At 50.1% G+C, this 17534-nt stretch overlaps 1 pseudogene; it reads left to right on the forward strand.

Annotated features, from left to right (window-relative positions):
- Nucleotides 1-5541: 5541 nt before the first annotated feature.
- LOC136610135 (uncharacterized) lies at nucleotides 5542-13640 on the forward strand (annotated as a pseudogene).
- Nucleotides 13641-17534: the final 3894 nt, after the last annotated feature.

Below are 17534 nucleotides of genomic sequence, written 5' to 3' on the forward strand. Positions count from 1 at the left end.
CCGTTTTTGATGGTGATAGAGAACGATGCTTCCATCCGCGGGTGCAGCCTACGTATTGCTTAGGTACGGCTGCTGTCCGCTGGTGGAGAAGAGAAGTCTGGGGAAATCCAGGCTTTGTTCATCTTGATGAGTGTAAGCCTGTCAGCACTGTCGGTTGACAGGCGGGTACGCTTATCCGTGATGATTCCCCCAGCCGCACTAAACACCCTCTCTGACAAGACGTTAGCCGCAGGACAAGCAAGCACCTCCAGGGCATACAGCGCGAGTTCAGGCCACGTGTCCAGCTTTGACACCCAGTAGTTGTAGGGGGCAGAGGCGTCACGGAGGACGGTCGTGCGATCGGCTACGTACTCCCTCACCATCCTTTTACAGTGCTCCCGCCGACTCAGCCTTGACTGGGGAGCGGTGACACAGTCTTGCTGGGGAGCCATAAAGCTGGCAAAGGCCTTGGAGAGTGTTCCCCTGCCTGCGCTGTACATGCTGCCTGATCTCCGCGTCTCCCCTGCTACCTGGCCCTCGGAACTGCGCCTTCTGCCACTAGCGCTGTCGGATGGGAATTTTACCATCAGTTTGTCCGCCAGGGTCCTGTGGTATAGCATCACTGTCGAACCCCTTTCCTCTTCAGGTATGAGAGTGGAAAGGTTCTCCTTATACCGTGGGCCGAGCAGTGTGTACACCCAGTAATCCGTAGTGGCCAGAATGCGTGTAACGCGAGGGTCACGAGAAAGGCATCCTAACATGAAGTCCGCCATATGTGCCAGGGTACCTGTACGCAACACAGGGCTGTCCTCACTAGGAAGATCACTTTCAGGATCCTCCTCCTCCTCAGGCCATACACGCTGAAAGGATGACAGGCAAGCAGCATGGGTACCCTCAGCAGTGGGCCAAGCTGTCTCTTCCCCCTCCTCCTCATGCTCCTCCCCCTCCTCCTCCTCCTCCTCCTCAACGCGCTGAGATATAGACATGAGGGTGCTCTGACTATCCAGCGACATACTGTCTTCCGCCGCCTCCGTTTCCAAGCCCAAAGCGTCTGCCTTTATGCTTTGCAGGGAACTTCTCAAGAGGCATAGCAGAGGAATGGTGACGCTAATGATTGCAGCATCGCCGCTCACCATCTGGGTAGACTCCTCAAAGTTTCCAAGGACCTGGCAGATGTCTGCCAACCAGGCCCACTCTTCTGTAAAGAATTGAGGAGGCTGACTTCCACTACGCCGCCCATGTTGGAGTTGGTATTCCACTATAGCTCTACGCTGCTCATAGAGCCTGGCCAACATGTGGAGCGTAGAGTTCCACCGTGTGGGCACGTCGCACAGTAGTCGGTGCACTGGCAGATTAAACCGATGTTGCAGGGTCCGCAGGGTGGCAGCGTCCGTCTTGGACTTGCGGAAAGGTGCGCTGACCCGGCGCACCTTTCCGAGCAGGTCTAACAAGCGTGGGTAGCTTTTCAGAAAGCGCTGAACCACCAAATTAAAGACGTGGGCGAGGCATGGCACGTGCGTGAGGCTGCCGAGCTGCAGAGCCGCCACCAGGTTACGGCCGTTGTCACACACGACCATGCACGGTTGGAGGCTGAGCGGCGAAAGCCAGCGGTCGGTCTTCGTGGGCCGTGTGCCTCTTCTCTCCTAAGCTGAGTGGTTTCAGCACGGCCTGCTGGCGCTTGCCCACCGCTGTGCTGCCACCCCGCGCGATACCGACTGGTGGCGACGTGCTGCTGCTGACACATCTTGATTGCAAGACAGAGGTTGCGTAGGAGGAGGAGGAGGAGGAAGGTGGTTTAGTGGAGGAAGCATACACCAGCACCGAGCTGGGGCCTGCAATTCTGGGGGTGGGTAGGACGTGAGCGGTCCCAGGCTCTGACTCTGTCCCAGCCTCCACTAAATTCACCCAATGTGCCGTCAGGGAGATATAGTGGCCCTGCCCGCCTGTGCTTGTCCACGTGTCCGTTGTTAAGTGGACCTTGGCAGTAACCGCGTTGGTGAGGGCGCGTACAATGTTGCGGGAGACTTGGTCGTGCAGGGCTCAGACGGCACATCGGGAAAAGTAGTGGCGACTGGGAACCGAGTAGCGCGGGGCCGCCGCCACCATCATGTTTTTGAAAGCCTCCGTTTCCACAAGCCTATACGGCAGCATCTCCAGGCTGATCAATTTGGCTATGTGCACGTTTAACACTTGAGCGTGCGGGTGCGTGGCTGCGTACTTGCGCTTGCGGTCAAACAGTTGCGCTAGCGACGTCTGGACGCTGCGCTGAGAGACATTGCTGGATGGGGCCGAGGACAGCGGAGGTGAGGGTGTGGGCGCAGGCCGGGAGACGGTCGTGCCTGTGTCCTGAGAGGGGGGTTGGATCTCAGTGGCAGGTTGGGGCACAGGGGGAGAGGCAGTGGTGCAAACCGGAGGCGGTGAATGGCCTTCATCCCACCTTGTGGGGTGCTTGGCCATCATATGCCTGCGCATGCTGGTGGTGGTGAGGCTGGTGGTGGTGGCTCCCCGGCTGATCTTGGCGCGACAAACCTTGCACACCACTGTTCGTCGGTCGTCTGCACTGTCAGCGAAAAACTGCCAGACCTTTGAGCACCTCGGCCTCTGCAGGGTGGCATGGTGCAAGGGGGCGCTTTGGGTAACAGTTGGTGGATTATTTGATCTGGCCCTGCCTCTACCCCTGACCACCGCACTGCCTCTTCCAACCTGCCCTGCTGCTGCCCTTGCCTCCCCCTCTGAAGACCTGTCCTCAGTAGGCTTAGCAAACCAGGTGGGGTCAGTCACCTCATTGTCCAGCTGCTCTTCCTCCGAATCCTCTGTGCGCTCCTCCCTCGGACTTACTGCCCTTACTACTACCTCACTGATAGACAACTGTGTCTCATCGTCCTCCTCACCCACTGAAAGCTCTTGAGACAGTTGTCGGAAGTCTCCAGCCTCATCCCCCGGACCCCAGGAACTTTCCAAAGGTTGGGCATCGGTCACGACAAACTCCTCCGGTGGGAGAGGAGTCTGGGCAGGGGGCCGAGAACAGTTCCTGGGAGTCTGCCTGCTCCTCAGAATGTGTCATTGTAAAGAACCGCCGGAGCCGGAAGCCCGCAGAGCGGTAGGCGGGAGGCGGCATGAAAGGGTGAACGGGGAGGAGTGACGTCATCGGGCGCAGTGGATTCTGGGAGGGGGCGGGGCCTCCGTCGGGAGGCCCTATATAAGGGGGAGCAAGCACGGGAGAGGTCAGAGCGGCGAAAAGAAGAAGAGGAGAACAAGCAAAAGAGTGAAGTCAAGAGAGCGAAGACGACAGGGGAAGCACAGTGGAGTTCGGAGAGCGGAGAGCGGCGAAGCGGAGAACGAAGATAGGGAGTGCGGCAGCGGAGCGGCGAGCGCTGAAGAAGTCCGAAGGGCGCTGAAGTTGGAAGTGTCGGGTGAACGTGCGGAAGAAGGCTGAGCGATGAAGGTACAGTCAGTAGCGGCGATCAGAAGGCGGCAAGCGACAAAAGGCAAGAGCGGCCAGGCTGGGCATTGATCCAACAGCGGAAGGAGTCCGGAGGAGGCGGAGCTACAGCGATTAACCGGAAGTCACTGAAGAAAGAAGTAAGCATCCGAAGATATCAGCAGCTGAAGGAATGGAGGCGGTTCTGGCACGAATTCGGGCGGCAGCGGAGGAAAGAGGTCTGGAATGGCTACTACAGCTCTCAAACCAAGGACTCAGCACAGGGGATGGATCAACTCCAAGGTCTGCCGACATGAGGAACGCTGCAACACAGGACATGACGGCAGGGAGCGTAGAGGCTTCAGGAGCAAGGCCGATGGAGGGAAGCAGGTTGGCAAAGGGTGCGGGGCCGGCGGCGGCAGCACCAGCGGGGCACACGAAAGAGCTTAGACCGCGGAGGGCCCGTGCACCAGAAAGGTTTAGCCCCGAGCACGGACCCTCGCGGGGCAAAAGGAGGCGGAGTGGCTCCCCGGCCCCCCCACATAGCACGCTTCCCCTGGCAACACCAACAGGCAGGGGAAGCAAGGCGGGGAGAACTCCCGCGAGGCAAAGAAGGACGGCAGGCAGCGCTGGGTCCCGTGCTGAGAGGGGGACGGGACCTACCGCTAGTCGGCAGGCAAAGAGCAGAAGGAGAGAAGGAGGCGGCGCTGCAGAGCAGGAACAACCCTGCAGCGAGTCAGGAGCACAGCGGCCCGGGACATCTACGGGTCTGACGGCAAGAAGAAAGGAGGCGTTTGCAGGGCCAGCAGAGCGGTCGCAGGGCAGCGGGGGTCAGGAAGAAGCTCGATCTGGAGGTCCGGCGGCTGGTGGGCCCACAGCTCCCACGCGGCCAGGTGAGTCACACTCCATGTACAGTATGTCTAGTAATATTAGTAATACAGAAAATGTGGGTAATATGTATACGATGTTTAGTAATGTTAACCGTGCAGAAAATGTGGGGGATATGTATACCATGCCTAGTAATGTTAACCTTGCTGAAAATGTGGGGGATATGTTTACCATGTCTAGTAATGTTAATCTCGCTGAAAATGTGGGGGATATGTGCGGGATGCCCAGTAATGTTAATCGGGGGGTACTGGCTGGGAGCAATTTTGGTCAACGATCTGGGGGTAGGGCAGCTACACCAAGCGTGTGCAACGATGCATCGGCACTGCTTGGTATCATGGTAGAATTTTTGAGACGTCAGGGGGGGGTTGGTAACCCATCGCCTGTCACAGCATGGAACTCACCCTGCAGTGCGTCATCCAGCATAGAGGAAGGTCGGATGGGACCCCTTGCTGGGGGGACTGGGGCAGGACAGGCGGTAGGAAGCACACAAACCCCCCTTACAGTAGAGCGGGTAGCCACGGCGACATCATTTGTCGCCGGGGAAAACCTCCAGACGGGGGCAATAATGGGGGCTACAGAGGCAGGTGCAGCAGCAGGCGTCGCGGTGGCAGTACAGACAGAAAAAGATGGGGAGGGAGTAAGGTTAGACGACAAAGCGAAGGGCGAAGTATACGTCTGCTTTGAGGGACCTCTGGGGGCGCATCTCAAAAAAGAGGTGAGGGAGAAGATTTGGAAGGACGAATATGTTGAGATATTCTCCCTCCTCCCCTTGGAAAAATTTAATTTGGACAAGGGGAAGAGAACGGACTTTAAAAAAGAGGAGGAGGAGAAGAGGAGATGGCGCTTGATTCCCCAGACGTTTGCTAATTGGCTACAAGCGTTCGCCATTTTAGCCAGCGTGATAGGAGAAAAAGCACCGGAAAATTGTTCCGGCCTTTTTTGCTACATGGACTCAATAGGGGAGGCTTATAGGGTATACGGGGGCCAGACATGGCTACGCTACGATGAGCAATTTAGGCAGCGTAAGGCGGTGCGCCCATCTATCAGATGGGAGCACAAAGATATAGGCCTATGGTTGAGGGTAATGGCCCCCGCACGATTTGGACAGCCCTTTCAGGGAAGTGCCGGGTCATTCGGCCTGGCCACTAGTTCAGCAGGGGGCCAAGGCAGCACAGCGGGGGGGAGCAGGCTCGGGTACTGTTGGCAATACAATGAGGGACAGTGTAAGTTTGGGGCAACATGCAAATTTCGTCATGCCTGCTCCCATTGCAGTGCAGGCTCCCACGGAGCGGCACGGTGTTTTAAGAAAGGAAAGGGAAAAGGGCCCGGCGGTTTTACGAAAAGGGACGACCCCGGTGATTTTGGAAGAGATGGTACCTCATCTAAGTAGGTACCCTGATAGAGAGAAGGCGGAATTGCTGTTTAAGGGTTTTAGGGATGGGTTTCACATCCCAGCCCCGTTGCATGCGGTCCCCTTTTCGTTAAAAAACTTGCGATCAGCGTTAGAGTATCCGGAGGTGGTGACGGAGAAGATAAGAAAGGAGGTAAGGTTGGGGCGCATGGCAGGGCCGTTTAAAGAACCGCCGGTGCCAGATTTCGTGGTGTCTCCTTTGGGGGTGGTCCCAAAGAAGGAGCCGAAAAAATTTCGGCTTATACACCACTTATCTTATCCAAAGGGCGCATCGGTGAACGACGGAATAGACCCGGAGCTTTGTTCGGTGGTGTATACCTCGTTCGATGCGGCATTGCAATGGATACGAAGGTACGGGAAGGGAGCATTGATGGCAAAGGCGGACGTAGAATCGGCTTTTCGCCTGCTCCCGGTTTCACAGGAAAGCGTGAGGTTGTTGGGGTGCTATTGGGAAGGGGATTATTTTGCGGATCGTTGTTTACCCATGGGATGTTCCATCTCGTGTGCATACTTCGAGGCGTTCAGTTCCTTTTTAGAATGGGTGGTGAAGGATGCGGCCGCGGTGCAGTCGATCATTCATTACTTAGATGATTTTCTGTGTGTGGGGCCTGGGGGATCGCCCGTGTGTGCGAGCCTGCTGGGTACTTTACAATGTGTGGCAAGGCGGTTCGGGGTGCCGTTAGCTCCCGATAAGACGGAGGGGCCTACTACGTGTTTAAGCTTTCTGGGCATCACCATCGATTCAATTGCGATGGTCTGTCGGTTACCTAAGAATAAATTGGATGACTTACGGGAGGAGGTGCGCGCGGCGCTAGGAAGTAAGAAAATTACGCTAAGAGGGCTGCAGTCACTGTTAGGCAAACTGAACTTTGGCTGCAGGATTATGCCCATGGGTCGGGTGTTTTGTAGACGGTTGGCGTCAGCAACAGCGGGCATTCGGGCACCCCACCATTTCATTCGTTTGCTGGCCAGCCACAAGGCAGACCTGACGATATGGTCTACCTTCCTGGAAAAATATAATGGCAGGTCGGTAATCATGGGCGAGGTTAGTAACAATGTGGACTGGGAGCTATATACTGACGCGGCGGGCAGCGCTGGATTCGGGGCCTATTTCCAAGGGAAATGGTGCGCGGGGGAGTGGCCGGAGAAGTGGAAGCAGGAAGGCTTGATACGGAACTTAGTGCTACTGGAGTTATTTCCAATAGTGGTGGCCATCATGCTGTGGGGGGACCACTTTCGGGACAAAAAAGTAAAATTTCACTGTGACAACTTGGGGGTGGTGCAAGTGATTAACACCCTTTCGGCATCATCCCCCCCGGTGGTAAACTTGCTGCGTCACTTAGTGCTCGAAGCATTGTCGCTAAACATGTGGATAGTGGCGGCTCATGTTCCCGGTGTTGACAATTCAATTGCGGATGCTCTCTCTCGGTTTCAGTGGGAGCGGTTCCGGACACTGGCGCCGGGGGCAGAGAGGAAAGGAAGAGAGTGCCCGGATCTAATTTGGAGCGTGGTAAGCGAGCAGTGAGGGGCCTGTTAGAGCGGTCATTGGCTCGGCGAACCAGGGTAGCGTATAGCGCAGCGTGGAACGAGTGGGAAGAATGGGTGAGAAAGGAGGGGGGCGCGGACTCAGAGGAAGACAGAGTAGGTATGCTGCTGAGTTGGTTGGGTAGAAGTGCGGAAGGGGGTAGGTCAGTGGCGCAAGTAAACCAATTTATAGCAGGGCTAGCATTTGGGTTCAAGTTAAGGGGAATGGGGGATGTGACTAAAAAGTTTTTAGTAACACAGGCGCTGAAGGGGTTCAGGAGAGGTAGGGAGAGTGTAGACACTAGGCGACCAGTTTCCTTTGACATATTAGAAAAATTGGGTAGAGCATTGGATACTGTGTGCGGAAGTGAATTTGAGAGGCGGTTGTTCAGGACGGCGTTTTCTCTGGCATTCTTTGGAGCATTCAGGATAAATGAATTGGTGTCTCCAAGCAAAAAGACCGGGGGGGGGGGGGGGTTTGCAGGCGGAGGACGTAAGGTTAGTTGAAGGGAGGCTGGAGTTGCGGATCCGTCGGTCGAAGACGGATCAGCAAGGTCGGGGAAAGATTATTAAATTGGGCGAGGTGCCAGGGGCCCTCATGTGCCCTAAGAGGACATGGGAGCAGTATAGGGGAGGGTTAGAGTCTAGAACAGGCCCCCTGCTGTGCCATGAGAATGGCCAATTTTTATCTCGATTCCAATTTATAACTATATTTAAGCGGACACTGGAAACTGCAGGGTTTGATAAAGAACAGTTTGGGTCACACTCATTTAGGGTGGGAGCAGTGACAGAGGCATCAGTGAGAGGTATGGGGGTGGAAGCTATAAAAAGAATAGGTCGATGGGAGTCCAGACGTTTTGGATCCTATGTACGCCCTCACCTACTTTAAGGCTAAGGGTCAGGGTGAGGGTGTGGGGGGGGGGGGAGTAAAAAAGTAGGAGCGACCGTTACTAAATTATGCCGGTAATTTTGTTTTACAGATGGGCATCCAGCGTTAGTGTGGATCTTAGGCCATTCTTATGTCTTCTGGGGGGCGGAGAGAGCGGGAGCACGGCTCAACGGCAGGCAATTACGGTTCCCTAAGAACGAAGCACGGATAAAGTGGATGGGCATTAGAGGCATGTCCTGGGGCGCGGTCTTGGAGGAGGTAGAAAGGAGGGTGATATGGGATAGAGCGCCGGACGTATTAGTCATTCATGCAGGGGGGAATGACCTGGGGAAGAGGAGATTTAGGGACCTATCGAGGGACATTCGGTATGACTTCCTTAGGTTACAGGAGTCATACCCGGGAATAGTCGTGGTTTGGTCGGAGCTAGTGCCGAGAAAAGTATGGAGGGGAGCGCGCTCAGAAAAGGGGCTGAACAGGGCGAGAGTAAAGCTAAATAAAGAAGTCTCTCGTTTTGTGGGTAAAAAAGGGGGCATAGCAGTGCGGCACATAGACCTGGAAAAAGGCACGGGCAACTATTGGAGGTCAGACGGCGTTCATCTGAACGACATAGGGATGGACCTATGGATGGAAGGTTTACAAGAAGGCATCGAGCGAGCGCTGGCAGTGTGGAGGGCGGCGCAGGCTCAAGGGGGTCGAGCCTCGCTTGCGGTGGCGGGGGATGGAGAGGGACCCTTGGAGCCCGTATAGAAGGTAGTGAGGGGAATGGTGGGGGCTACCTAGCCCCCCCCCCGTTCCTCTCCTTTTTCGAGTTTGGGACCTGTCGCCTCCAGGGTATAGGGCGGACCCCTGATAGGCGGTAGGAGAGGCTAGCCAGGCCTGGCTAGCCGGCCTCGGGGTCGGTAAAAGATGGCGGCCGGAGGTTAATGGGGAGTGTCGTTGGGCTCCCGAGTCTGCCGACCTGCGGCGGGAGGAAATAGTTAAAAAGTTCGTGGGGATAGCGTCGCCTGAGTCGGCCAAGTTGCGGCAGGTGACCGGGACAGCTATCTCCTTGTAGGGGTGAGGCGGCAGTAGGTGGCAGACACAGGGGTGGGGCTCCAAGGTCCTTTCCATGTACCGGGATATGGTCATCATTAAGGTTGATGTTGAAATAAGTTAAAATGTATTTTATGTTGTTTGTGTTAATAAATGGCTGCTGTGGCCAAATTTATCCAACAGAAGGTGTCGGTGGTTTGTTCGACGAATGGTGGGTGGGGTAAAGGGGAGGTAAGGTCATTAGCAGCAACGACTCCGTTATACCCGGGTCATGGAGTGAGGAGGTTGGGAGGAAGGAGGAGCAGCAGCCAGAGGATTCAGAGTTGCAGCAGTGGACGGCATAGAAGTCTGGGTGGTCGATAGATTGCTGGATGCACTTTCTGCCATCCACAACAGGACCTGCTCACACTGCTCATTTTCTAATAAAGGTCTACCGCATGGACCCATTAATTGTGAGATGAATCTGGGGAACCCTGAAACTTGCCTCTCTCCAAATCCCGCAGCAGTCGGCTGCGATACACCTGGATCAGGAGCTCGGCCTGTGCCCACACCCTGACTTGGGCCTCCGCGTCCTCGCCCACGTCCACGTCCTCTAGGCCTACCCCTACCCCTCAGCATGCTGTATTACCAGGAGTGCAGAAACAGAATGCTGTAATTAAATGTGCCGCTTATTGGCCTGTGGTTGGAGGCTGACTTCGCTTACGGAACGCACAGCAGATCCAGGAAACAATTTTGTGCACGCCTGTAGTGAGACGTAGGTGCGTAGGACTGAGCTAGTGGAATTCACAGCGCAGAAGCAGTCAAGTCGCCAAAGGGCAGTGGTACGCCTTAAGTATTTGGCTTCCCTTTTTTTAAATGGTGAGCTGAAACAGCAGACAGATACTGTATGCAGCGTATATTATGTTTACTGCTTCCCTCTGGCACTATCACGGCGGTGATGTAATGGGCACAGCAGAGCCAGGAAACAATTTTGCGCAAGCCTGCTGTAACGCTTAGCTGCGTATTAATTAGGAATACTACCCCCAGCAGACACGCAGTACACTGAAGACGGTCACAGGCAGCCCAAATATAGTATTTTTCCCCAATTTTTTTGAAAAAGCCCACGGCATATATAGACAGTATATCTCTTTCACCTTTCCCACTGTCCCTGTCTCACCAGTACTGCCCCTATACTGAGTAAAATGACTGCAGACTGAGGACGCAATGGTCTGCACGCCCGATATACAAAAAAAAAAATTGTGCAACACTGCTAAAAGCAGCGTCAACAGTACTGCACTCAGTCAGATGGGGCCCTAAGAAGGACTGTTGGGATTCTTCAAGCCTAAAATAACACGCTCTCCCTATAGCAGCAGCAGCATCAGCAGCACTTTCCCTGATCTCTGTCAGAATGCATGGATGGCGAGCCGCGGGCAGGGCAGATTTTAATACTCGGGTGACACCTGATCTCCCCAGCCACTCACTGCAGGGGGGTGGTATAGGGCTGGAACGTCACAGGAGGAAGTTATAATGCCTTCCATGTCTTTCTATTGGCCAGAAAAGCGCGCTAATGTCTCAGAGATGAAAGTGAAAGTAACTCGAACATCGCGTGGTGCTCGTCTCGAGTAACGAGCATCTCGAACACCCTAATACTCAAACGAGCATCAAGCTCGGACGAGTACGCTCGCTCATCTCTAGTAATTAACCTATGTAGTCCATTTTTTGTTCATCTTCTTGAGGTGAAATTCACACTTGGTTCTCTGGGAACCTTCTTCCCAAGGACCCCCTGCTCAGCCCTAGTAAACTTTGATGTGTTGGTGGTGCCAGTGAAGGTGACAATTCACACCTCTGCTTTCAGGATAAAACCTGGGCTGTGCAGCCATGGGAGTATTTCAACAGAGAATCTGAAGAGAAGCACATATGGATCTCTCTGGCAGACTTGCACTCCAGGGAGAAAGTACTACTTGCAGAGGGCTGCACTCTTCAGCAATTTGGGTACCCAGATTCTGAAGGCTATAGCAGCCTGTCTCCAACATCTTCTGTTGACTCATTCTGCTTTTCCCCTCCGTATCAATCTTGCAACCTTGCTGAAGATAATAACTTTAAAATATTTCCACACAATGATGAAGGTCTGCAAACCAGACAGATGGAGGTACCAGAAATGTAGAGCCACAGAAGAAACAGAGCCATGTCTCATCAATGACAGAATGCTAGCGAGAGGGAGAAGATGAGAATGAGGAATCTCTCCACTGCTCTCCAGAAACTCAGAAGTTACCTTCCACCAGCAGTGGCCCCAGTTGGTAAAAACTTGACAAAAATTGAGACACTACGCTTGACAATCCGCTATATTGCACATCTGTCTGATGTTCTTGGCCTGGATGATGAAACCCTGATGAAGAGAAGGGAAGAAAGCCTCAGAAGATTGATGTGTCCAATTGACCTTAGCTGCTGTCAAGGCAATATGCATGGAATCTGTTCAGCTGCAAGAACACAATTGTCAGAGACCTTTCCTCAATACTCAACGTCTTCAAGATTGTTTCCAGACACAGCAAACCTTACTGGCATGGACACTTACCTTCCCTCAACAGATGTGCTCTCTCCTCAATCCACATATCAAGGCCTACCTGAAGAGACTTTCTCACCATGTGCCATGAGCTCTTCACCGGTACATATATCTCCAGTACCAGACATGAAAGTTTTCTCATCACAGGCACCAATTTCTCCAGACCTGGGTTTTTGTCAGGTATGTCAAATCCTTTTTGACTTTCCCACTATATTTATATGTATTTTATGTTGGTAGTATGTATATACTCTCAGCTGTAATCAACCTAGTTAGACTTGGTTATCAGTACTACTTTGCTGCTTGCATTCTGTAGCTCTCATCATCCAAAATTAGGCAAGTTATAAAGAAACATAGATGTCAAAATATGAACTTGCATGAAAAGTTGCAACATTTGCTGTAATTAGAAAGTTTAAACAAATTTGTCTAGGACTAGAATAAAAGGGTCTACTTTGTTGGCAAAAATAGTGACCCTTAGAGACCCTTTTACAGGCCTTTTTTTTAGTCCCAGAAAAACTCTTTTAAGGGTTCGATGAGTAACTTTCTAATAGAGTCAGAACTTTCTATCATTCTGAAAAGTAATTGCGATCACATAATCTACTTATATAATACAACACTGCTAACGTTGACAACCACTCTTTGGGAACTCTAATTATTACTGCAGTAATTACTAACATTTTCACACTATTTTCTGCACATAATTATTTGCCAGGGTCTTTCTAGGATTTAACTATTGATGTAAGTGTGTAAAGCGCTGAAAGCAGATAGCTCTGTCCACATTCAGTGGCCTTGGTTGGTATTGCGGCGCAGCTACTATTAAATTGAATACCTCCAATACCAACCTGGGCTGCTACAATGTGGACAAAGCTATCTGCTACCAACTCCATCTGCACTGACTGTGGTGGACTCCATCCACCAACTTCTCAGATGTTCCAATATGTATTAGTAGCTCATAGCTTTTTGACATTCAGACTATCACATTACATATTGCTTGCTGTAGTTTCAGTGCACATGAGCAATGTTAGTGTGTGATTAGGAGGTGGATAGTATCCAATAAGCAGAGCATTAATAAGAACTGTTTCATAGTTCCAAGATTAAACAGGTTTTCTGGGAGTATAACATTGATGACCTATCTTCAGAATAGCACCATAGAAAAAGGAGAATAGACCTCAGCATATCATCACTGCAGGTTTACTGTGGCAGGAAATACGCCCGGCAACATTTCGGCTTGAGAAAGGTTCGTGTTTAGCTGAAACGTCGCTGAATGTATTTCCCGCCACAGTAAACTTGCAGTGATGATATGTTGATGGCCAATCTCCATTGATAAATGGATGAGCTGATTCCCTGTAGACAGACTGTTGCATTCTCTAAATTGTGGGACAAGTGTGCTGTTCTCAATATATTTCTTCTTGAACACATCCTCAGGATAGGTCATCGATATCAGATCAGCGGGAGTCTGATGCCCAATCAGTTGTTTGCTGAAGTTGCTGTCAGCCTAAAATATCCCAGCTCCATGCACTTTGCAGTGGCCCGGTATGGTGTTGCAAGGCAATGGGAGTGAGCTTGGGGTGGCTTCACATTTGCATTTAGGGAGCAGGAAAGGGGAATCCCTGTGGCCGACTGACTCCATCTCAGGACAGAACTAAACAGTGCCAACTGGACCCCATTGACTACAAAGGGGTCCGTTTGGGTTTCGCTCAGCTGCATGGCTTTTGGATGGAACCCGGCCTTACAGATGTGAACCTGACCTTACAGTAGCATTTCAGGGTGTTGTGCTACTTTCAGTTGAAAGCAGCTATAGCGAAGAGCAGATTGATGAATAGACCTTAGCATAGGTCATCAATATACTCCCAGAAAACCCCTTCAATGTGATTAATAGTGTATCTTCCTTCCTCTACAGGATATGATTGATGACTTGTGGGACGAGCTTGAAAATAAAAAACTCTGGACATCTTTTTAAACAGAGGAACATCTTCAAGTAAATTTCTGCTAAAAAAATATGGACACTTTCCGTATTATGCCGGTGGACTCCTGTTTTATGCTGTGCATATTTAAATACAGAGTATTTTATGATTGCATATAACGCTTATATTTATTACATATACTGTACATTATATATTAACCTCGTTATTTATTACAATAGGATATATAAAAAGCCCAGCATAGGCTTATTTTACTAATTACTTATTCAGGAATATGTATTCTGCTTAATATGCATATTGAATTTCAAGCAAGAAATAAAACTTTTATAACAAAAATATTGTTTATACCTTTTTGTTGGGGGAAACACCTGCCAGATAAGTGGTCCTAAAGTGAAATAAGTTGTCGTTCTTAGCTTTTTTGCTGCAGGAAACAGATATTTCGTACATTGTGCAGTGACACAAGTTGGTACTTGAGTCCTATTGAAGTGAATGGGACTCAGCCTGCAGTACCAACCCAGGCCACTGCACAATGTATGGAGCTGTCTGCTTCCTGCAGCACTAGAAAAGGGACAACCCCTTTAAAGCCTACCTCCTCTAAATTTTCTTTGCAGTTGCATACGATCTATTTTTTCTTGCTATCTCTCACATCAGGTTTTGGTTAAGTCTGAATGTACTGTTCTTTAGTGAGTGATACAGCAAAAATCAATTTATTCCTATGATCATTATATATCTCACATAACATTTATGCACATATCTGTGAAAAAAATTAGCAGATATTTTTATAAGCTGCACCTTTATAAGCTATAGAGCATACGCTCCTTTAGGCCTCGGTCAGACAAGCACATGTTTTGCGCACGCATAATGCATACTTCAAAAAGCGTTCCTATGTGCAGAATTTGAAGCGCAAAACAGCACGCACCTAAAAAGATAGGACATAGACACGTGTTTTACAGGAGTTCCCATTGACTCCTATGGTAAAATATATTGTATTTATCCACAGTAATTATTTTTGCTCTTAGAGTGCATTCACACGAGCGTGTGAGTACATAGGTGCACACATAACCAAGCGTCTATTAGAACCTTTGGTTCCCTATGGTGAGTTCACATGTCCATGTTTTACAGGCATGCAAGCTCACGCACCTGCAGAACATAGGACATGTGTGCACCATAGGTCCATGGTGAGTGTTAATATTCCCTGTGGGGAGTCTTCTTGTCACTGAACACTGTGACAGCCCTGTCACAGTGTTCAGTGAAAAGGACACTCCCCACAGGGAGTAAATAATCCCCTGACACATCTGTCACAGGTGAGCACTCAGCAAATCACAGGCAGAGCTCGTCCATTCGTTGAATGACAGCTGAGCGCTGCCTGTGAATGGTCACAGCGCTCAGCCAATCACAGCAGCGCTCGGCCATTCAATAAATTCAGTGACAGGACCCAAGCTGCTAGACACGCCTGAGCCCCGGAGAGGCGAGTATTTTTTTTTTTTTTTTACAGCAGATAGGAATGATTTTCAGTAAAGGGCTTATATTTAAAGCCCTTTCCTGAAAATCACTGCAGGGGTTGCTGGCAGGCCATTGCTTTCAAAGGGGCCGTCAGCAGCAGCCACGCTTCCATTGAAAGGAATGCTGCACAGACCTGCATTCACGTGTTTTTGCACGTGGATGGACGCGCTGTTTTGTGCGCACCTATGTACGCACACGCTCGTGTGAATGCACCTTTAGGCCAGTCCCATTACATAGAGCTCAAGTAGTTTGGCTCCATCTTGTGGTCAAATATAGTCAGTGTAGTTGCAAGAAACATCAATATCATTACATAGCTTCTTATGTAGTATTACAAGTGCCAGCATTAAAATAAATTCATTTGAAAAATAGCATATATTCAGAAAAAGCTGTGAAAAATGTCCATACTTGCTAATATAAAGATACAAAGGCAGATACATAGACCAGTTCCCAGCAGCATGCAGCAGGAAAGTAACAGTGTATGGAGTAAGTAACAGGTGCAAAATACTGCTGAACAACCACTCACACACCCATGATGTATTGGGGGGGCTGCTTGGTACGTGTAGTGCAGCATGCAGGCTTACAGCACCATTACTTTCACCCATAGGCTTCCTACATATGGCCAAGCGCAATAATGGGCTGTGAAACGCGGCCCGATATCGCACTTGTGAACATGCAAAGTAACTGCAGATGTGAGGCTATTTCTATCAAAAACGTCTCCCATCACTTCTGGGAAGTTGTCATCCTCACATTACACTCGCGTGCACATTGAAAACAATGGGCGATGCACTGCAAGTAAGCAAAAAGTTAGAAGATACCACGATTTTTTACAGCAATGCCATGAGGGAAAAAGACAACTAATGTATGATCCCATTTAAAAAGAATGTGGTGCATATTGTGTCAGCCGTGTGAAAGCAGCCCTACTATTAGATAAGGCGGGTTACCCCACTCTCACAATGTACCACACAAAGCGCTGACACCCTGGACTCCACCAGCACCCCAGGGCCGAAGGGCTTCTGCACTTAAATATGAGATATTGGTTAATATTTTGGCCAAAATACGCAAAGTATTTTGGCCAAAATATTAACTATTAGACTCTTGAATATTAGCATCTTGCGAGTCCCTACACTAAAATGAAAAACATTTAACTGAAAAGGACAAAATCAATGAAAGGACATTGGATTGTGAGCTTTGCATATTTTGGCCAAAATATTAACTTTGCTTGGGACTGGTCTATGTACCTGCCCTTGTACCTTTATATCAGTAAGTACCATCTCTCATGATGACTACATGGTAAATGTGCCTCTTCTTCTTCTTCTTCTTCATCACACCCCCACCTTCCAAGTAAGTGTCCATCCACAATATATTCTTTGGCACTGCACTGATTTTCTCCAGATTTTCTATCCTCACTTCTTGAGCGCAGGACCTTTTTTTGTGATATCCATTTGTGTCACTTTCTATCTGGACCCAGGACCCCCAGTCTCCCAGGACCCCCAGTCTCCCAGGACCCCCAGTCTCTCTGCAGCTCTCCTTTTGACACCAAGAGGATTGGAGTGAGTCAGGAGAAGATACGGTGGAGATGCCCTAGCTTTGCATTTGCCATTGACGTTACCCTTTTTGCCAGTACCAGTCTCCTGAGGCACTTTTTACACTTTTTCTGCATCTTCTTCATTTTCTACATTTATTATGGATTATATTTCAGATAAATAACTTTTTCATTACTCCTGCTTGCTGTGCACTCATTGGGTTTCTTATACAGGATACGGTCTACAAATTGGATGCCTCTGAAATAGGTTCACATGTTATTGATTTCACCTAGACATTGCTACTTTTAGCAAGATAAATTGTATTAGAATTGTCTGTCATCTTGCTTTAGCATGTAGACTAAATCATATATGGATGGAAATTAGTTCTCCAAATCATTCAGAGACTTTATTAATACCACTTGTGGTGTTCTGGAATGAGGCAAACAGGTGAGGGGCTGCACTATAATGTCATGGTGCTGGCTATTTCCCCTCCATGGTGGCAAACTACAGGATGGCTCCTCAAAACAGCTCCACCGTAGTTACAAGGTGGTGTGATGCTATGGTGCACCGGGTTGATTCTCTCCCCGATGTACGTGTATGGCAATGCTTTCCCTGGATGAATAATTAAAAATCCAGAGAGGTAGATAGCCATGACTTATTGATGAAGCTTGAGAGCTATAAACATCCAAACTTGAGGTACAGTTATTTACCAATTCAACCATTCAGTAGGTCACTTGTATTGCAGGTACCCACCACTAGTGCCTGGCATCTGGCCACTGCTGTGGCCCTTGACTGCCAAAAGCAGCCTTTACCTTCCTTTTTCCCTAGCCCTAGTCAAAAATACATTGACCTCCTGTCACCTTGTCCTCACCATTGCTGGCCACAGCATCAGGAAACAGGAGGACG

The sequence above is a fragment of the Eleutherodactylus coqui genome, chromosome 2 (genome assembly GCF_035609145.1).
Source record: "Eleutherodactylus coqui strain aEleCoq1 chromosome 2, aEleCoq1.hap1, whole genome shotgun sequence".
In the NCBI taxonomy this organism is placed as follows: domain Eukaryota; kingdom Metazoa; phylum Chordata; class Amphibia; order Anura; family Eleutherodactylidae; genus Eleutherodactylus; species Eleutherodactylus coqui.